The following is a 23,469-nucleotide window of genomic DNA, read 5'->3' as shown; positions in this document are numbered from 1 at the left end:
GCATATGATGTTCTTATGTTAAATTTTGCCCTCAGATGTCTATACCAAAATCCTAGAATCCCAGGACTTATGACTGCCCTTATGGAGGAGGTCTTTGTGGTATAATTTGTTCCAAAAGCAGAGGAGGGGGGAGATGTGGGCGATCACCATAGGCCCCTGTCCTGCTGCCTGGAGGGCGTGGGTTAAGCCTCACCTTCCCCATGGCCTAAGCCACCACTTTCAGGTCTACACGTGGAGTGTGTGACCTCCAACATGGCTACAAGATCAAGGGAAGTATACCTGAACATAACCTCTGACATCACCGGAAGTCCTAGGGAGATAGACATGTCATACAGCCAATTACAGCGTCTTTGGTGGGTGGGTGTGGGGTCTTCAGGAAGGCTCCCTCCTGTCCTCCCCTTCGTTACTCTTAAAAGCCTGTAAGCTGTGCGTAATAAAGTGGGCATTCCTCCCCAGCTTGTCTCTGGTGGTTCTTGGGACCAAAGGCCACTGTCTGTCTCACCCTTGGGTGACCTCGGGGCCTGCTGGCAGGTCTGAACCTGGAGATGGAGATCTGATGTGTGAGATCGGTGCTTTCAGAGAGCATTAAGTTAAAGTGATGCTTTTTGGGTGACTCTTGAGGCTTGAGACCATTTTCCCTAAGGGTATTTGAATTCATGAAGGGATTGCATATAGAATTAAGACCAGATGAGGCACAAGAAGGTGACTACCCACAAGTTAAGCAGAAGAAGCCTTGGGGGAAATAAAAGCAGTTGATTTCTTCATCTTGTGCTTCACCTCCAGAACTGTAAAAATATACATTTTTATTGTTGAAATGACACAGTTCATGTCATATTTTGCATGACAGCCTGAACAAATGCACACACCTTTCATGAGGTCTCCCATGGAAGGCTTGACGCTGAGGTTACTAACAACTGTAATGTTATAATAATGATTATCTGTGATTTTTTTCTTTTAGCAAATAGTGGCTAATGTTGTCCTTCTTATGAAGTCATAGGAGTAAATACAATTAGAACTGAAGAGATTACTCCTTATTGCTTGTCCAGACATAGGAAGAGAGAATTAAATCTTCAAATTTGATTTCCAAAATTAAGATTAATGGCCAGGAATATATGATTTCCTCATGTACTGATGACCTCATGTTGTTCAAGTCTAAATATGGGGGCTTCTCACTATCGTTGTGTTAATAAATATGACTGAGTTATTTTAAGTGTAGTCATCAACAAGATTAGCTTATCTGTGTTGGAAGTTTGCCTTACATTTTTCAGAGATCAAAATTGGCAACACAAAAAAATTCAAATGATTTTTAATAGATTTTTAAAAATTTCATTTTATTCTCATTTTCTAAACTATGAGAAATGTGAGAGAAAATAAGTTATCTTAATTTATGGAAGGGCCATCAAGAGATAAAAAGTTACGTTTTCAATATTTATCAAGTCTGAAAGTTCAAAAGCAAATATAGGGAGAATAAGAAAAGCTTTGGACAGTAGCTAAATGCAAAAAAGATTTTTAAGCAAATGAAAGACTACCTTTTGAGTGGGAGTGATTTGTGCATGAAACCTCATACACGCATAAGGAATAGTTTGCTTGCGTCTTATTACTGTGACTTGCTAAGAAATCTTCATGTTTAAAGTAGTATTTACAGGTATTAAAGTAGATCATTTCAAACACAGTACCCAAATTTTGAGTTCTATGACTTTATTTTAGAAAATGGAAAAAAATGGAAGTCACGTATGATATCATTTATATAGACATTTAGTCCTGTTAGATCTCAAACAACAAAGGCCATCCTCTACTGCTTTCTGAAGGCACAAGCAAGGATCTGGATAGGAGGTGGAGTAGTCAGGACCTGAACAGGTGTTGATCTGGGGTCCTGTGCATGCAAGGTAAAAATTTAACCCTGAACCATCATCTGTGATGGAGCTCCAGGACAGAAGAGTGTATTCAGCTAGGAGATATTCTCTTTATGAAATGAAGGGATAGGTTAATATTTACAATGATTTGGTGGTCTGTAAGATTCATTGTGATATAACCTCTACATATTTTTCTGAATAATATTAACACTTGTCTACACATTAATAGTATGTGTTTAGAGGATTAAAGAAACATATTGTTTGTTGTTGATAAGCATAGTAATCTGAAACAACAGTTTCATTTTCAAGATAATTTCCTACTAAGCAGAAAACTAGGAATTCTGTCTTGCCTTTTCTTGCCATCATCTCCTTTCTTTTGTATATTATCAAAATATGCTACCGGTGGAGAAGCACATAGGATCTCTGCATGTAAAGTACAGGAGGGCAGCAACACTGTCTCATGATCTTTGAACCTAGTGACATTGACATTTATTTATTTAAAATATTTATTCATTTTTATTGGAAAGGCATATTTGCAGAGAGGAGAGATGGAGAGAAAGATCTTCTACTTGCTGGGTGACACCCCATATGCTGCAAGGGCCAGAGCTGAGCTAAGCGAATCCAATGCTAGGAGCCAGGAGCCAAGAGCCTGGAGCTCAGAACCAGGAACTTATTACAGGTCTCCCATGTGGGTACAGGGTTTTAAGGACTTGGGTCATTCTCTGCTATATTCCTGGGTCATAAATGGGGAGATGGATGGGAAGTAGAACAGCCAGTCATGAGGTGGTGTCCATACACGATACTGGTACTAGAAGGAGAAAGATTAGCTAATTAAGCTATTGTGTCTGCCCCCAAATTTACTTACTAAATGGAAGAGTGAATCAATTTTGCAGTCACAGAAAGGTAAGTTGTATCTGGCTCATTCTTCTTTAGTGAGGGAGAGAAGTAGTCTAAGAAGAAGGGAATAATATTTATGAACCAAACATTCAAAGAATTGTAGAAAATTCATGCTATGAAACTCATACATATTTTGTGTGACTTAGGAGGCAGAAATAGCTGAAAAGCCACATAGAAACAAGCATCGGAATTGGAACTAGCTCAATATTTTGAATCGGTGGTGTTAAAGGAAATCAGCTGCCTAATGGAGATCTTTTTTTCACCTCTTGCTCTTGTGAAAGATCGAGTCTTTTCCATTTCATTATGAATCTGTGTGCTTCACTTCTCACCTTTTCTGGATTTGAGAATCAAAGTCCATTTCTGTCAGATTTCTTCCCTGGAGTTCTCATTCCCACTCACTACCGCCTCTACACACGTATCTCTCCAAGTCTGTATTTCAGGTCACATGATCCTCAGGCCTGTCGCCATCTAGGTACACAGTTTTTATTTTTTCTTTACTTTGATTATGTAAATGCATATTTTCTGAGGATCAAAATAATATATATGTGGTCTTTTTAATAAAAAATAAAGCATAAAAGCTAATGAATAGGACTTTTGAATTTTTCTTTTTAGCAGACATATTTTTATATCTTTATAACATATTGAGATATTTTTTAAGAGTAAGGTGTGTCAGAGCAATTTTCTGGCTTCCTTTTTTTATTTCCTAAATAAAAATACCAAGTGTGACATGGACATCATTTTAATGTTGAGACTTCAAGATCGAATTCAACAGATTTATTTTCTCCTCAAGTTTGACTCTATAAATAGTTTATACTAACATTGAGAAACTCACGTCATTGTAATATGGTTTTCACAGGCAGATTTAAGACAGAGGTTATTGCAAATGAAAAAAAAACTTAATCTAAAAGTATGAAAGGATACATTCTGGATATGTTCTTTTTATGAAGAATATATCCAGAAGCATGTTTGTAATAAAGCATATCTGGCTGCATTTATATAGCTTAGAATTTCTTTATATATGTTTCAGAAATCTTTAACTTTTCTAATTTATAACTTAGCCTTTCTGATTTTATATCAGGTTTCATGAGTTATTTTTTCTGATTTACTCAAATCTGAGATTTGAAACGAAGTTGAAATATATGTGATATGTTTCATATCCTTCCATCTATCTGTCATAAAAAGCTGAGAGATATATGAGCTACAGTGCAGGGGCTCTACTTCTGGAAGTGATAAAGTCCTTCTGGACGGCCCTTGCTCGTTTACAAGGTTCCTGTCCCCACGGCAGCTATCAATCCCCATTACATAGGTCATAGCAGTGGCAAAAACAGGATCCGACTGTGTCGTTCTTAACCCTAGAAATCCATTTCCTCTTCCACAGCCGACGAAGGCAGATCATCTCCATTACTATTTTATTTCATAAGCATTGCAGGTCTTTGGTTTATTTTTATCTAATTGCATGATTTCTGACTACTTTTTTGTAATTTCGTGGACAATTGCATGTTCTGTTTCTCTAGGTTTTTTTTGACCCTGACATTACTCCGTGAGGTATTTGCTTTACACATTTGTAAAATGAGTGAGTTTTGCCGTGCAGTTTAACCATAGAAACCAACAGAAATTTACAAAACATGTCTGTGATTTAACTGAACATCTGATGTATTTTAATCATCAAGGATTTTTTTTTTCAAGAGTATTGTATTTGAAAACAACAAAAAAAATTCTTTTCAAACTTTGTTGTGTAGTTACTGTCAAATCTGCTGAACACATTGATGGTTTCTGACATCAGGCCTGGTTAAGCTCTGAGATGAGGATTTCTTCAGTGTCGCTTTTTGGAACCTTAGACTTTCTCTCTGTTGCTATATTTAGATGTAGAGTATGTCTGATTTTCTGCTTCTATGCCTCCCTGTCCTTCCAGTGCACATTGTAACCCAGCTAGAGTGACAGGGCAAAGTGTGGAGAACGAACGTATTCTGTCCTGAGCAAGCTGAATTGGAGCTGCACGAGGACCTTCCTGCTGGGTCCCTCTTATCCTGTTGTTCACCCATGCATTCCTGACATGGAAACAGAAGTCAGTGGTTATAAAAACATAAACTCAAAATGTTGTATTAACTTTGCAAGAGTTGAAATGGTCAGGATGTTGGTGATGCAACTTGACTGAACGGAGGGTAATAGCTGTCAATTAAAATTTCAGTAAATTCAGTCAGGTTTCGGGGGGAATTCAATTTAACTCAATTTGATACATACCCATTGAGTGCTTGTATAGTCAAATATTTTGTTTGGGTCTGGGTAGACACATGTGGATACAACACAGTTGTTGTTCCCGATCTAACAATAAGATTAAGTAAGCAGAATAAATTGAAATGAAGCTCATGAATAGACTAACAGAATTCTGCACACAGTGTTGAGGTAATCAGGGTAAGAAACAAACTGTTTTGGGGGATGGCCTTTGGTACAAGGTTTTCAACAAGCATTTCCTGGAAGCAAAAATGCAAATGCAGGATTTGGGACTCAATATACCAGAAGAATGCAGAGTTTCAGGGTAGAGTCAATTGGAGAACATTGGGTGCTTTCCCCTGTCATCGGGTCCTGAAAAGACTCCCAACCATGGAACAGTTGCTGTTGTATTAAATGCACGTATTTACTTTTGCTGTTTAAAAGTAAAATGGCTATTTCCATGCACTTATACCTGAAAAAGCACATATAAACCACAAGACAATCAGCTCTGACCTAGAATTCTGATGGTCACATTGTGAAAGTCATCCTTTGGATTCTTGAAAAGAGGTATGGTTTTTTAAGCCATCATTTAGAGTACAAGAAAACAGATGAGAAATAGTGAAAAGTAAAAATGAAGATAAATCAGTAGACCTGAGATAAATTCCTCATTAGGGCACCAAGGTTATTATTATTTTCCAAAATACAGTTTTGTAGGTATAGAAATTAATTCTCCCCTTTTCCTTCCCCCTCCATCCCTACCATGTCCTCCCACCATTGCCCCGACCCCATGTTATTAAACAACATTGTCCACCAGCAACAATTTCAAGTTCAACATTCTTTTACCAATGTGCACCATGGCATTGTAAGTACAAAGGCAGACAGTCTAGCACCATATATTGAGGTATGTTTAACTGTTCCAGTGGCAGTCCTCCCTTTATTCAGAAGTAAAAATGCATACTACATGGAACATATTCAGACAACTGAAAATCCACAAACCACATGACCCAGCAATTCCACTCCTGGAAATATATCCAAAAGAACTGATACACACATATGAGAAAGCTACCTGTACTTCTGTATTCATTACAGGACAATCAACAAATGCAAAAAGATGGAAGCAACCTAGATGCCCATTGTAGGAGGACTGGATAAAGAAACTGTGGTACATCTACTCTATGGAATAGAGTACTCAGTTATTTTTTTATTTTTTTTTAAGATCTATTTATTTATTGGAAAGTCAGATATACAGAGAGGAGGAGAGACAGAGAGGAAGATCTTCCGTCCGATGATTCACTCCCCAAGTGAGCACAACAGTCAATGCTATGCTGATCCGAAGCCAGGAGCCAGGAACTTCCTCCGGGCGTCCCACACGGGTCCCAAGTTTGGGCTGTCCTCGACTGCTTTCCCAGACCACAAGCAGGGAGCTGGATGGGAAGTGGAGCCGCTGGGATTAGAACTGGTGCCCATATGGGATCCTGGTGCGTTCAAGGCGAGGACTTTAGCTGCTAGGCCACGGTGCTGGGCTCGAGTACTCGGTTATTAAAAAGGGAATTTTACAATTTTCACAGAAGGATTCCAAATGAAGATCATTATGTGCTGTTAAGTGAGCCAAATCCTATGGGACAAATATCAAATATTTGGTCTAAAATAAGACAAAATGCAAAACAAATGAGGTAAAAGTAAATAAGCATACACTTGTAATCTCACAAATCAAACATATAATGGAGAACACAGTACCAGGAATCAAGGAAACCCGACAGAATGCATCTCTATCCCTGAATAAAAGTAGGTCCCCAGTGAAACTTCTAAATATATGTAGACAACATAATGCTAGACTTTCTATAATTTCTTATACCAATGGTGTCATGAGCCATGTAAAGATCAGAATGCTGGAATTATGACTCCTTCTGTTGGACTATTTTGCTGTGCAACACAGGGGACAATGGGAAGGAGAGAAGGAGGTGGGAGGAGGAGGCCCTGTACTTGCAAAAGTGTAAATGGAAAAATAACAAGAACAACAAAAAATAAATGCATACTGTAAGATATCTTTACTTCTAGGTATGCTAGCCTCCATTTTACAGTTTATGCATGAGAATATTTGTGTGTGTTTTGTACAGAAAACGTGGTATTTGTCTTTTGGGGATTGGCTTATTTCACTATGCAGGTTGATCTCCACTTGGGACCAATTATTGCAAATGGTAGAATTTCATCCTTTTTATTGATAGAGTAGTGTCCATGGAGTAGAAATGCCGTGTTTCTTCATCCATTCCATCTGGGTTGTTTCCATGCCTTGGCTATTGTGAATTGTGTTACTTTAAAAATATAAGAGTGTAAGTCACTTTCTCATCTGTATATTTCATTTCTGTTGGATAAATTCCCAGGAATGGGATTGCTGGGTCATATAGTAGATCAATTTTCAGTTGTCTTTAGCACTGAATTTCATATTGGTTCCACTAGCCTACACTCCCACCAACAGTGAAGAAGGGGACTTTTGAACCCCCCCCCCATTGATGCCAGCAGGTACTGAGCACATTTCCAAATGTAGGCCAGTTTCACTGCAGTTAGGTGGAACTTCAAAGTAGTTGAATTTGCATTTCCCTAATAGCTAGGAGGCCCGAGTTTTTTTTTTTTTTAACATATGTCTATTATCTATTTTAAGTTGCTGTTTTTAAAAAATGCTTATTCATTTCTTCTGCCCATTTCCTCACAGGGTTGTTTTGCTGTTGTTGAATTTCTAAAGTTTGTTGTAAATTTTGGATAGTAGTCTCCTATCAGTTGTGTAGTGTGCAAAGATTTTCTCCCATTCTGTTGGTTTCTTCCTCACTTTGTTAATCATTTCCTTCACTGTATAGATCACTTCTTTTGCTGTAGTATCTCTTTTTCTATAATCACATTTATTTATTTGGGTTTTGACTGCCTGTGCATTTGGTGACTCTTCTATGAAGCCTTTCCTTATTCCTGTATCTTGGAGAGTGCTTCTTATGTTTCCCTCTAATGATTTGAAGGTTTCTGGGTGCAGATTTAGGCCTTTGATCCATTTAGAATTGATTTTTATGGAAGGTGGTGGTGGTGGTGGTCTTTATTCAGGCTGCTCTCCAATTGTCCCAACAGCATTTGTTGAAAAGATGAAACATTTTTCTTGAATTATTATCAATTTTCTTGCTGAGGATTAGATGGCTGTACATGTGTGGGCTCACTTCTGTGTTTCTAATTTGTTGTATTGATCTTGCATGTTTTGTACCAGTACCAGACTGTATTGATGACCACTGCCCTGTAGTATGTCTTCAGGTGTGGAAATTGTCATTGTTCCAGCTTTATTTTGATTTTTTAGGTTTTCACTATTCAGACTCTCCTGTGTTCCCAGGTGAATTTTTGTATCATTTCTGTTTCTGAGAATGTTGTTGGGCTTTAATTTGAATCACATTAAATTTGTATATTACTTTTGGTAATGTGGACATTTTGATGATGTTAATACCACCCATCCAGGAATCTGGCATTTTCCCCAACTTTTATTGCAATCTTTAATTTATTTTTTTAAAAAATATTTAATAATAGAGGTTTTCCACATGTTTGGTTAGGTTTATTTCAAGGCATTGAAGATTCTTTTCTGCTATCCTAAGGGGGACTTTCTCAGCCCTGGATTTGTTTGAGTATACTAGGATCATCAATTTACGCTCATTAATTTTGTACCCAACTATTTTGCCAATTTCTCTTATGAGTTCCAATAGTCCTTTTATTGAATCTTTTGCATAGAATCATGTTATGTAAGAACAGGGATAATTTTAATTCCTCATTTCCAATTTTAATTCCCTTAATTTCTCTTTCTTGCCTAATAACTCTAGTGAGGAATGGGAACATACTATTGGAATAGTATGTTGGATAGCAACGGTGAAAGTAGAGATCCTTGTCTGGTTCAAGATCTTAGTGGAAAAGCTTCCAGTATTTTCCTGTTCAGTATGATGCTGATATTGCTTTTTTTTAAATTGCTTTGTTGGTGTTATAGACCATTTGTATGCCTGCCTTACTTATGGATTTTAGCATAGAATGGTGTTTGATTTTATCAAATGGCTTGTCTTCATTTATTGAGATGATCATGTTTTTCATTCTTCAATTTTTTGATGTGGTGTATCACATATATTGATTTGCATATGTTGAACCATCTGTGCCTGAAAGGGATGACTCACACTTGGCCTGGGTCATTCATCTATCTGATGTATTTTTGGATTCACCGGAAAGCATTTTATTGAGTATGTTTGTGTTTATGTTCATCAGGGATATCATCGTTATGCAATAAGAATACAGACACCAGGGTCTGAAGTTCTCTTTCACTGTTGTGTATTTGGTATCCACGTGATGTTGGTTTCAGAGAAAGAATTTGGAAAGATTGCCTTCTTTTCAATTGCTTTGAATAAATAGCTTGTGGAGAATTTCCATAAGTTCTTGAAATGTCTAATAGAATTCAGTAGTGAAACCATCCGGTACTGGGGCATGACTCAGTTTTGGTAAATTGTGTTTGTCTAGAAATCTGTCCATTTCTAAGAATTTTATTCAGTTGGCATGTAGCTTCTTTTTTTTTTAAAGATCTATTTTATTTTATTTTATTTTAATTTTTTTTTATTATTATTGTTGCTTACATTGTATTATGTAGTACAGCTCCATAGGCGCTGGGGATTCCCCCCACCCCTCCCACACCCCTCCCCCCATGGTGGATTCCTCCACCTTGTTGCATAACCATAGATCAAGTTCAGTTGAGATTCATTGCTTGCAAACACATGCCTAGCATAAAGTTCCGTGTCCTATTGTCCAGATAAGTTCAGTGGCCTCTTGGGGAGACCTTCTATGGTCTGAAGATAGGTCTAACAGAGTAAAGATCCGGTCAGTTAAAAGCCCCAACAAGGCCTCAGTATCATTATACAACATTATGGAATTAATTGACATAGTATTGGGTAAACAATATGTTAAAAATAATGCAAGTTCCATTCTTCGAGACATCTGGGTTGAGACAGTATCAATGACAGGTTCAAAAAATAACAAACAACCAAACAAAAATTACACGTTAAATCAAGGCAAACATGTGGTATCTAATCTTTTGGGATTCACTCATTTCCCTTAGCATTATAGTTTCCAGTTGTGCCCATTTAGCCACAAAGAACTGCATTTTGTTTTTTTTAATAGCTGAGTAGTATTCCATGGAGTAGATGAACCAAAGCTTTCTTATCCAATCTTCTGCTGATGGGCATTTTGGTTGCTTCCATGTTTTTGCAATTACTGATTGTGCTGCAATGAACATAGGGATGCATGTTGGTTTGTCGTAAAACAGGTGTTTTGGATATATTCCTAGGAGTGCTATTGCTGGGTCATATGGTATGCAGATTTTGAGTTGTTTGAGTGTTCTCCAGACTGATTTCCATAGAGGCTGTACCAATTTGCAGCTCCACCAGCAGTGGAGTAGGGTTCCCTTTTCCCCGCATCCTCGCCAGCAGGCGTCGTTGGTGTTCTTGTTTATGTGGGCCAATCTTGCTGGTGTTAGGTGGTACCTCATCGATGTTTTAATTTGGATTTCCCTTATTGCTAGGGAGCTGGAACATTTTTTCATATGTTTGTTTGCCATTTGGATTTGTTCCTTTGTGAAATGTTTGCCCATTTCCCGTGCCCATTTCTTGAGTGGCTTGTTCGTTTTGGTTTTTTGGTTGTTTTGAAGTTCTTTGTATATCCTGGAAATTAGCCCCCTATCGCCTATATCGTGTGCAAAGATCTTCTCCCACTCTGTGGGTTGCTTTTTTACTTTGTTGATTGTTTCCCTTGCTGTACAGAAGCTTCTTAGTTTGATGAGGTCCCATTTGTTTATTCTGTTCTCAACTGCTATTGCTTTTGGTGTCCTTCTTAGAAAGTTGGGACCTACTCCTAGGTCTTGCAGGGTATTTCCTACATTTTCTTGCAAGAGTTTGAAGGTTTCTGGATGTAGGTTTAGGTCTTTTATCCATGTAGATTGGATCTTGGTGTATGGTGATAGATGTGGGTCTATCTTTTTGTTTCTACAGGCTATCAGCCAGTTGTCCCAACAACATTTACTAAAGAGGCCTTCCCACTTGCTTGAGTTGTCATTGGTCTTTTTGTCAAAGATTAATTGGTTGTATTTGTGTGGGTTCCCTTTTGGAGCTTCTATTCTATTCCATTGATCTTCCTTTCTGTCTTTGTGCCAGTACCAGGCTGTTTTGATAACCACTGCTCTATAGTATGTCCAGAGGTCCGGGATTGTGATTCCCCCTGCTAACTTCTTATTTTTCAGGATGGTTCTAGCTATTCGTGGTTTTTTGTGTTTCCAGATGAACTTTTGAATCATTGTATCCAGTTCCGTGAAGAATGTTTTGGGCAATTTGATTGGAATTGCATTGAAAATGTATATTGCTTGTGGCAGTATCCTCTACAAGCTCTTCAAAACAATAGAGGAGGAAGCAACCCTCCCAAACTCATTCTATGAAGCCAACATCACCTTAATCCCAAAACCGGACAGAGAACCATCAGAGAAGGAAAACTACAGACCTATTTCTCTGATGAACATTGATGCTAAAATTCTCAACAAAATCCTAGCCAATAGAATTCAAAAAATCATCAGACAGATCATTCATCCGGATCAAGTAGGATTCATCCCTGGAATGCAGGGATGGTTCAATATTCGGAAATCCATAAATGTTATAAACCATATCCAAAAACTGCAAAACAAGAACCACATAATAGTTTCAATAGATGCAGAAAAAGCCTTCGACAAAATCCAACACCTCTTCATGCTAAAAACTCTAGCCAAAGTAGGCATAGACGGGAAAATCCACAACATAATCAAAGCAATTTATGAAAAACCCAACGCCAGTATCATACTGAATGGAGAAAAGCTAGAACCCTTCCCACTGCGATCTGGAACAAGACAAGGGTGCCCGCTATCACCACTGCTATTCAACATAGTCCTAGAGGTACTTGCAGAGGCCATAAGACAAGAAAAAGAAATCAAAGGCATACGTATAGGAAACGAAGAAGTCAAGCTTTCACTATATGCAGATGACATAATCCTATACATAGAAAAACCAGGAGACTCAATACAGAAACTGCTAGAACTTATACGAGAGTTTGGCAGAGTGGCGGGGTACAAAATTAACGAACGAAAATCAACAGCCATAGTGTACGCAAATAACACCAAGATGGAAGAAAATCTAACCAACAGGATACCATTCAAAATAGCTGAGAGAAGTATGAAGTATTTGGGAATAAATCTAACCAAAAGCGTAGGAGACCTATTTGAAGAAAACTACAAACTATTTAAAAAGGAAATTGAACAAAACCTCAAAAGATGGAACAACATCCCGTGCTCCTGGATAGGCAAAATCAATATCATTAAAAGATCTATTTTATTTTTATTGGAAAGACAGATATACAGAGAGGAGGAGACACAGAGAGGAAGATCTTCTGTCCAATGATTCACTCCCAAAGTAACCACTACGGCTGGAGCTATGCTTCACTTCTTCCAGGTCTCCCACAGGGGTGCAGGGTCCCAAGGCTTTGGGCCGTCCTCAACTGCTTTCCCAGGCCACAAGCAGGGAGTTGGATGGAAGTGGAGCCACTGGGATTAGAACTGGCGCCCATATGGGTTCCTGGGCGTTGAAGGCAAGGACTTAAGCCATTAGGCCACAGTGCCAGGCCCACCATGTAGCTTCTTGTAATAGTTCCTGATTATTCTTTTTTTTTTTTTTAAAGATTTATTTATTTTTCTTAGAAAATCAGATACACAGAGAGGAGAGACAGAGAAGAAGATCATCCATCTGATGGTTTATTCTGCAAGTGGCCGCAAGGCTGAAGCTGAGCCAATCTGAAGCCAGCACACAGGAGTTTCTACCGGGTCTTCCACGTGGATGCAGGATCCCCAAGCTTTGGGCTGTCCTTGACTACTTTCCCAGGCCACAGGCAGAGAGCTGGATGGAAAGCGGGGCCGCCAGGATTAGAACTGGCTCCCATATGGGATCCCAGGCATGCCAAGGCGAGGACTTTAATCACTATGCTATCACAACGGACCCATTTCCTGATTATTCTATGTTGGTCTGAGGTTTTTGTTATTATATATATATATATATATATATTTTCACCTCTGATTCTATTGACTTATCTTTTCTCTCTCTTTGATTAGTTGGGATAGTGGGTGATCTTTTTGTTGATTTTCTCAAAGAACTAGCTCTTTGAGTTGGTGATTTTACGTATTGTTCTTTTGGTTTTATTTTCTCACTTACTTTGCTTGTTTTTGTTATTGTTGTTTATCTGGGGATTATTTTGTTGTTATTTTTCTAACTCCTTCAAACACATGTTTGACCTGTTTATCTAATGCTTTTCTAATTTTTTGATATGAATACAAGTTGCACTAAGCTTTTTTTTTCTCTTAAAGATTTATTTATTTTCATTTTAAAGATTCAGAAACAGAGGGAGATACAGAGAGAAAGATCTTCTGTCTGTTGGTTCACTCCTCAAGTGGCTACAGTGGCCACAGCTAAGCTGATCGAAAGCCAGGAGCTAAACTCTCCTTTTAACACTGCATTGAGTGTCCCACAAGTTTTAATGCATGTTATACTAATGCATTTATTCATTTCAAGAATTTTTTTAAAGAATTTCTTCTATAACCCTTTGTTCATTTAGCAGCATGTTGTTAGTTTTCCAAGTATTTGCATATCTTCTGGAATATTTTGATGTTTTTGTTTCTAGTTTTACTCCTTGATGGTCTGAGAAGAGGCACGGTATTTTTTTTTTTTTTTTGCTGAGGCTTGATTTGTGACTTATGATGTAATCAGTGTTGGAAGGGTCAATATACTGGTGAAAAAGGCTGTATTCTGTGTCTGTAAGATGGAAGGATTTGTAGATATCAATTAAGTTCATTTGTTCTATTGTCTGAATGAGCTTTCTCTCCTTGCTTAGTTTCCATATTATCAATCTGTCTCTTGTGGTTAGTGGGGTGCTAATGTTCTCCACTATTATTTATCGGAGTCTCTTTCCCTTAAACCTGTTAATACTTGTTTCATGTAGTTGGTTGCCCTGGAAATTAGTTTGTGCATTTATTATTGTGATCTCTTCTTGCTGAGTGCATTGCTTGATCATGATATGGTATCCTTCTTCATCTCTTTTAGTGTTTTTCACATTGAAGTCTATATTATCTTATATCAGAATGGCTATACTAGCTCATTTTTCCTTTCTATTAGCCTGGGATATCTTTTTCTGTCCGTTCACTTTCGGTTTCCACATATCTTTGTTGGTGAGATGTGTTCGCTTAAGCAGCAAATAGTTGTGTTCTGTTTTTTATTCAATCTGCTAGCCTGTGCCTTTGATTGGTGAATGCAAGCAATTTACATTCAGGATTAATATTGTCAGGTGGTGATTTGGTCCTGTAATCTTAGCAATGGGTTTCCTTTTGGTTGATTTAGGTTTCTTTTGCTGTTTTATTGAGATGTTCTCAATTTTTGCCTTTGGATGTAATGGTTGGTTTTTTTGTTTTGTTTTGTTTTGTTTTGTTATGTTTTTGTTTCTATTTTTCTGTCTGTAGCACAATTTTTAGCAATGCTTGTAGCACTGGTCTGGAAAAGGAGATATTTTCCTTTCTTTTTTTTTTTTTAAGTATTTTATTTCACTTCCAAATAGAAATGAGAGCTTTGCTGTGTATGTGATGCCAGGATGATAGTTTTTTTCTTTTAGGGTCTGGAATATGTCACTCCGTTTTCTTTTGTCCTGTAGGATTGCCTCTGAGAAGTTAGCCATGAGTCTTAAAAGGATTCCTTTATAAGTTGTCTGACTTTTTTGTGAGGACACTTAAGTATCTTTCCTTTAAGTTCCATTGAAGAGAATGCCAGTATGGTATGTCATGATGAAGATAACTTGTGTTGTATATTTGGAGTTCACTTTCCCTCCTGTACTTGGATCCCTCTTTTTTTTTTTTGCATGTTGGGATAATTCTCATTTATTGTTTCATGGAATGCATCTGTCAACCCAATTTCTCTTTCCACACCTCAGGTACTCCAGTTAACCTATGTTCAACATTTTGATGGTGTCACTTAATTCTTGTATGGTTTCCTTAGCTTTACTCAGTTCCACTGACATATTTCTGATTGTCTGGGCATTTTCACATATGATATCTTCCAACACTGAAATTCTTTCTTCTACTTCATTAATTTTACCTTTGAAACACTCAACTTTATCTTTAATTTGGGGATTTGTATTCTACATTTCTAATAATTCAGTTTGATTTTGTTTTATTGTTACTATTTTCCGTATACCACATTTGTTAAATTCTGTGAACTCCTGTGTTTCTTAATGTTTGTAAAAAGCTTTATAATTATTTTTAAAAGTTCTTTATCAAGCAGTTCTTTGATATATTCTTCAGTTGATTCTGAAATTGAAATAGTCTTTTCCTCCTTTCAAGGGAGGTGTTGGTATAACCACATTCACTGTGTCTGTGCCTCTTCTTTTACCTTGGGCTTGGCATCTCAGATTAGCACATTTTTGTCCTTGGGGCCATTGTTTCCCTTAAATTAAATCAAATTAGATTAGATTAAATTAAACTTTTAGTGCTATTTGCATAGTTGAAAGGAATGCATCCCATGTGGGTGGGGAGGGTTGAGGTATAGATAAAGGTAGATGGGACAAATTCTTAGTTTTTCTCCTCTGTTTTCACTGGCTGGAGGAGAAGGGGCCACACCTTGTTGTCAAACTACATCAGCATTCAGGAATAGGAAACAGTCCTTTGATGATGCCTCAGAGACCCTGATGTGAGGACGAATGTTCCAAGGGTGTTACTTGAGGAGTTTTGATAGTCCTGAGATGTCACTGGCTTCACATTGGCACCAGACTTGAGAAAATCTTTGCAAAGTCTATTTGGCTGACCAGGAGCACCTTAGTGCATCCCCACAACAAGAAACTTGTTGCAAAGTTTGGCCGAGAGATTCGTCCAACCTGTTCTGCTTTCCAGCTTCTGCTGAGGCACTCTTTGTCCTCTGCTGGCTGATACGAGTTTTCTGTCATCTCCCTCATGTACATCTGGGTACACTTTCTACTGCACAGGCATCAGTAAGTGAGGACATGCATTCCCAAATCAGACCCCATATCTTTTGATTTTTCCTGTGGCCAGGGTTTGCATCCAGCCATCTAGTGGGGGAATTGGTCGAGCTCAGTTTATCACCTATACCAGCCAATGCACATACTGGTGGATGCAGCTCTGGGCAAAGTTTTAAACTCTGTCATTCACAGGACTACAGATTGTCTTTATTGCCTTAATACATCCTCTTCAGTTCCTGGTTCTCTGTTTGTGTCACTTGTAACCACTCCCTCCAGATTGTTTCAGTTCTGGGCTCTGGTGCTATGCTTTTGCCATGGCCTTCACAACTGGGACTCCTGGGTCACCAATGTGATCCTTGTGATCCAACCCCATGTGATCCAGTGTTATGGCCACACCACTGTCTGCTCAACCTTTCTTCGTTTCATGGTCCAAGCAGCACCCAGAATTAGGGAGAAACCAGCTATGACTTTAAACTAGATCACAGGGCTGTCACTGGATTTTTTTTTTCTTTCTTTTCCCCTTTTGTTCCAGTCTGCTGGCAGTTCAGTTTGAGGAGAACCCAGATCTATTTTGGATGGAACTTGTGGGACACCAAGTTGTTATTATTTTCCTGATGTGACTGGTGCAATGTGTTGTGCCAGAAGTGAACTCTCCCCTGGTTTTATGCATGCACAGTGTTTAAACTTGTAAACTTGCTCCTAAACTCAAATGGCACCAGATACGGTACTGATGAGGGGTCTGGGCTGTGAAACGCACCCACACCCATCCACTAGGGCTCTGCCCCTCTGCTACAGATCATGATCAGATTAAAATCAGTGGGATCTGCATTTGTAGGGCTGGATTCACCTCCTGCAGTCCAGGGAATCTCTCATTCCCACCTGACTGCTGGTGGAGCTTCGGTTGCTACTGGAATTTCTGTTCCCTGTAGCACTGCTCCATTGTTTCTGCTGTTTCCCCATGCCCGTGGGTCTCCAGGTGTCCCTCTTCCACAAGACTGTCCACTTCTGTTTGCTGTGATTGGATGCTCTCTACTCCTCTTTGGCTAATCACTTTCCACCCATTTTAACATGTCCTAACCCTATTCTGCCATCTTGTTCTCTCCACCAAGAAGCTTTTGATTAGGGATTTTTATGTTCTTTAGGGGGCAAGATTTTTTCATGGTTAGTCTTCTCAGACTAGTCAATTCCTCAATTGACTAAGACATCTACAGTGTCAGTTATAGCTTTTAAAGTGTTCTTTCATTTTACAGTGATCAGATTTTGAAATTAACCCAAAGGAGGCACGTTGTGTATGAGTTCTGTCTTTGAAACCAGTAAATCTCAGCTTGAATTCTAGTTGAATTTCCTACAACTTGACAGATCTAGGTGGCAAAGACATAATTTTCCATTATTCTCATTTGCAAAATACCCCTTTCCGAGTCATGAGGATTAATGCAAACATATCTCAAAGTTTCTGGCTTATAGTAGGTACTTAATAAAGCTCATTCCTGTTCTCTTCTTTTTACGATGATTTTATAAAGTTAACCTTGTTTACAGATGTATAAACATATGTGTGCTTAAGTCTCATTCTTCTGTGATATATACATCATCTTGTCCAAACCACAAGCAAAGCATGTTAGACAAAGCAAAATAGAAAATGGCTTAAGGTATCACATAGCCAAAATATTTGATAATAGTCTTTTATTCATAGAGAAAATCTTTTGACAAATTCATGTCATGGTAGCCTTAGCTGCTATTTCATCTCTTGTGACCTTTCATTTCTGCTTAATTATTAGCACTGATATCACGCAGCGTGAATTGTCAACACATTGCTGACAAGGCTGCATTTCTTCCACAATAATTCTCTTGCATTTCACCTCATAGTAAGACTTATTAACCACAGTCTGTAGGGAGGAGTTTTTACATGAAGATTTCAGTGCTTTTATAAGGACATCCTGTACTACATTTACCAAAGTATCATAAATAGTGCTGCAAGATGCAGTATAGCACACCTGAGTGCAGAGTCTATAGATGTAATTGTATGTCATTCCTCCACATAGTGCATCCTGGAGGCTATTTGATTTTGTTTCACTGTCTTTATATATCAATTCAATCAGTTTCACAAATACTCAAATCTGTTGCTTCTGGTGCAAGATGTGAAGAGGTGCACCTCAGGCTGGGCTGGGAATGACTCTTTTGTTTGCTTTGATAACACATTATTATTCCATTAAGTGGTGACTTGAAATGATAATATAGATGTTCCGTTGATATCCTGAAGAGACTTGAAAATTTTAAATCTGATGTATATTAGATTAAAGCTCAACTTGTCACTTAATAATTGTGACTTTGTGTGATAACTTTATCAGAAACTCAATTTCTTCATTTCCAAAATGAGGTTAATGGTAGTCTCAGCACAGTGTTTTGTGAAGGGAAGCGGAGACAACATGTGAATGATTCTCAGCAGTACCTCTTTTACAAAGTAGATGATTACGGAATACAAACTGACAAGAATGAGGTGTCAGTCACATCGTGATGATTCCATTCCCAGGCAAGTGAATGTAGCATACCTTCTGTGCAGTCAAATTCTTATTTCCAGATGTATGGCATTTCAACTTTCAATGCTGTTTGTTAAGCAGATGATAAAAAATTATGCAAATTTAGATTTTTTAAAGAAAAAAATCAGCATATATTTTCTCAGTGATGTAGAATTTGGCAACAGTTCTAGAAAAATAGCAGTAAGATTTATGGGATGTAAGTTACAAATTTTGAGCATGGCAAACACAAAAAAGGAAGTTATTTCCAGAGTGGAAAAGGATGCTAATTTTCATGTCCAGGTATGCGTTCAGGTGCATATTGATTGATGAAAGACCATGAGCATCTGTGATTATATGAATACATTGTGACTACTTATAGTAAATTTTTTATTGTGACTAGTGGAAGTGGAGAGTACTTCAGTGGAGAGGTGAGGATAAAGTTGAAACTTCCAAAGCAAGATGTTTTAATGTTGCTGTACATTTCTTAAAAGTCAAATAATAGGTGATGTTGGTCTTTGGAAAAGCGAGGCCTTCTATGCTAATTGTCTTAACTTGAAGCTGGCAAAATCTATATATGTACATATATTTATATGTCTTAGAGGAGAATTCAAAGTCATTTTTTTCTGCATTCTGAAGTTTGTCTTAATTTTTATTTATTTTATTTATTTATTTTTTAGTTTTCATCATACTGTCCCATAGGCACAGAGATTCTGTTTCTACCCCCCCTCCCAATTCAAAGCCATTCAGTGAAATAGAAAGGCTTCCATTATCAAAAGTTCAGAATTTCTGGGTGATATTTCCCTAATAGGGACTAATCACACTATAAATTCACATATTAAAGAACTTTGATAAATTCTGCATTATAAAAGGGCTGATTAAGAAGTAAATTTGATGGTTTCCTAGTCTTAGCACAAATTTGGTAGTCAAGGAATCTTTAAAAATGTCTGATTGAACTAGTGACCCTGAAAACACTGATAAATCCTATAAGTAGTCAGCAGCAAAAGACTAGAACTGCGTATAAAGTAATACAAAGCAGTAGACTATTTGGGAAGGTAGACAATCATGGCTTTAGAGTTCCTGAAATGTATTACTTATATTGTCTTTATATTGTTATTTTAGTGTCATCTGTGAGGGATCTATTACGCTCTTTTGGTTGTTGCTTGTGACTAACTGGAATAATTTGCTTATATTAGGCAAGAGCTAGTTATTTCATAGTTTTACTTTGCATGTCAAGGCACCAGAGATAGATTTTATTGTCTGACAAAATCCTTTTCAAGTTTTATCCTGTAGTTTTCAAGTCTTCATGTAGCTATCTTCTTAACTAAAACTATTTTCTTAATTTGAGCAATTCACTGAGTTGAGGAAAACTTGTAAGCGCTTTTAGTACTTGTCAGGAGTAAATGGGACTCTAGAGAGTTCTTTGAAATAGGAAACATTTGAACAGAATATCATCTTGCTTTCAGCTGTTTGTATAGATGCAATTTTTGCAATTCTATACCTCATAGCTCTAATTTCTCTTCATCTGTGTCTCAGGCAGCCATCAATAAACCTTGCACTGAAACACACTTGACAGGAGAGGCAGAGTAGACGCCCTTGCAAATATCATCTGAATGTCACTCAGCAGTGATTTGTAATCATGTTTATACATTTTAGGAAGAAAAATGAGGAACTAAATAGAAGGTTCAATCCATATGGTTCTAAATTGGACAAGGGTGCTGTTAGTAGCATTTTATAAAATTATCTTTTGATTAGATAGTACAGATTTTTGTAAGATATAAAAAACATAGTTTCAGATTTCTACCATGTTCTATAAAACTTTCTAATAATGGACCCTAATACATAAATGAATCAGCTGCTTCCTGGATCTAATTATATCAACATTATGCATTGTGAATTTTAAATTTATCTTCCTAACCTAGAAACTTTACAGTAAAATTATCTGGCTTGTATTAATACTAGAATAAAGACCCTAACCTATGTGTATGCATGAAATAAAAACTAGCATTCATTGTGCTTCTCATCTAATATTAGCAGATGTCTGAACTAGAGCCTAAAATTATTTTTGAAAAATGATTAAAGAAAGTACAGTAAAACCTATTTCTGAGTGGTGAATAGTGTTCAAGTTTTATTGATTTACATCTTTCTGCTTACTTGGTGAAGTTTTTAAGAAGCTATTATTTTTGAACAAAATTTTGAGAGTTAATGCATTAAAAATTCAATATATGTTTCCTTTTAATTTAGGAATGCTAGAGCCATGCTATGCTTTCATGATTTATTGATGGTTTATCTTAGAATTGTATGGGAAAACTACATACTCTAGACTGCTTTCCTGCCAATTCCTGTGTATTTATGTGCCGTGTGTGTGTGTGTGTATGTAGTTACAAAATTAAAGAAAAGTGTGTGGTAAGCATTGTTTGAAATGAGGAGTTTAGATACATTTATGATAATAGAACTTTAAGTAAAATTAAGGATTAGATGAACTGAATCATGTGACCATAGGCTATCATTCTTCTTTCTTTGTCATAATTCATTTTGTTTGAAGAATTTTGCAAGCTCTTAATTATGACCCATAAGCTTGAATTTCAGTTGAAGGTCCAAATTAACAAAAGTGAAGATGTACTTCATGATGTACATTTCAGATATCTCCATTTGAAATTTACTCTAGTAAATAGCTTATAGGTCATTTTCCTTAGAATCCTTTCTAAAATATATAATAACCAATTATAGCCATACTTAATGGGATACAAAGTCATGTTATGATCTTTGAATACAATGTGGAATTAACAAATCAAGCCAATTTACTTTGCTATCTGTTTAAACATTTAACATCTTCCATGACAGGCACATTTAAAATATTCCCTCAAGATTAAAATATAAGTACTCAGTTGCAAGCTATATTCTGTTAAACAAAATGAAATAAGCTTGGCTTGTTTTTGTAGATCTGTAATATACCAAATATAATAACTAGTTGAATACTGTTCAGTTCTCCTTACCTTCAACTCTAGCGATCTGAGGAGTCTACCCTGCCCTGGAAGAAGTCACTGCTACAGTGAGAACAGTTAACCTGCTCTCCATGTCAGATTAGTGCTGATCTGCCTTAAGGAACCTGACAAATGGTCATCTGGGTCCTAGGCTTGTGATCTGGGCATAGGACAGAGCAACCTGCTTCTCCCAGGTTCTTTTCAAATGACAAAGAACTTCTGAAATTACAAAAGAGCTTGTGGGCCCGGCGCTGTGGCGCAGTGGTTAAGGTCCTTGCCTTGTATGCCCGGGATCCCATTTGGGCACCGGTTCTATCCCGGCAGCCCCGCTTCCCTTCCAGCTCCCTGCCTGTGGCCCGGGAAAGCAGTCAAGGATGGCCCAAGGCTTTGGGACCCTGCACCTGCTTGGGAGACCCGGAAGAGGCTCCTGGCTTCGGATGGGCATAGCATTGGCCGTTGCGCTCACTTCGGGAGTAAATCATTGGACGGAAGATCTTCCTCTCTGTCTCTCCTCTCTGTATATCTGCCTTTCCAATAAAAAAATAATACAAATAAATCTTAAAAAAAAAAAGAGCTTGTTAGTGATGCAAGTTAGTGATCTGGGGTGAGGTGTTTGATTAATCCTCCCTCTCCTTTGAGCCATCAGGTTGTCAGAAGTTGGACTGCTCTCACATTTTTTTCTGCTTTAAAGATACATTAAAAAATTTTATTCCCACAGAAATAGCCCAATAAATTGCATGCAGCTTAGTTAACAGGTACCAAAATTGGAGAAGAAAGTTAGATTTCATTTGGAAGAAAACAAATTTAACCTTCTCAATGAAAATGTGTGAAAAAAAAAACTAGAAAATTTTTCTCGTTATTAAGGTCTCATAAGAGACTGTGATGTTGATATAATAAAAAGGAGAAATGTGAGTTTTATTGTGGTTGCTATGCTTTAACCCAACAAGTGATGAGAAAAATTGTGTGAACCCATGCATTTGCCCTGAGTAATGGTTGTGTTATATCAACTCCAGCCAACAATATCCTTCCTAGCACTGGCTTAGAAAAATTTTCACCACTTGGTTATAACTACATATCTAAAATGGGCACAGCTCATTTCTTTCTTACTGTGGTCACTTTACTGGTTATTCCCAACTACTGAACTTGTATGTTCTATTTTATCCAATATTACATTCTCACAAATTTGTCACCTTAAAATTTCTCTCTTTAATAACTTTGTTACTCAGTTGAATATTTGTAATTATAGTAATTTCTAATAGAATGCTAAACAGTGGGGTTTTGTCTTTTTTACATGATGTTAATGATAAGTTCCTGGCTTGAGTGGACATTGCCCAGGCATTTGGAAGTAATGTTGAGCTGAGAAAGTATGGGTTATATGGTTATGTTCGCCATAAACATTCTCAGCAAAGTAGAAATGCCTAATGGTGCAATATGGCTGCAATGTTTGGATTCAAGTACTTCAGGCATGAGAAGAAATGCTCTTGATAATGTCTTAGAAAAATATTTTTGAAAATTTACTACCAAAAGCTATAGACTTTTAAAATAAATATGTAGGACAGTAAAGGTTCAAGTATGTCATGTTCAATGCCATGTACCTTATTTGTTCAATCGCATTGCTTTGATAATAATATGCCTAGCATCATTTAATGCCAGAGTGTGTGGCTAGAGAGTCTATTTTCTAAAAAAAAAAAAAAAGAAGCCTTAGTCTTGGCTTATATTGACTAAATAAACTATTGCCAGTGGACATTGAGTCTTGGAGAATTATCCTTTTTGTGCATTAGGTGGACAGAAATGAAAGAATTCAAAGACAAGTAGTGTGTCATGTGAATTTTTTGAGAAATAGGAATACTGATTAGTTATGAGTTTGGCTTAAAAAAAGAATCATCTTGAAAATTTCATTACAGTATTTTGGGGATGAATTATATAAGTGAAAATCTT

The sequence above is a fragment of the Ochotona curzoniae genome, unplaced genomic scaffold (genome assembly GCF_017591425.1).
Source record: "Ochotona curzoniae isolate NIBS_2020 unplaced genomic scaffold, NIBS_Ocur_1.0 scaffold_3208, whole genome shotgun sequence".
In the NCBI taxonomy this organism is placed as follows: domain Eukaryota; kingdom Metazoa; phylum Chordata; class Mammalia; order Lagomorpha; family Ochotonidae; genus Ochotona; species Ochotona curzoniae.
This window is presented reverse-complemented; position numbering follows the sequence as displayed.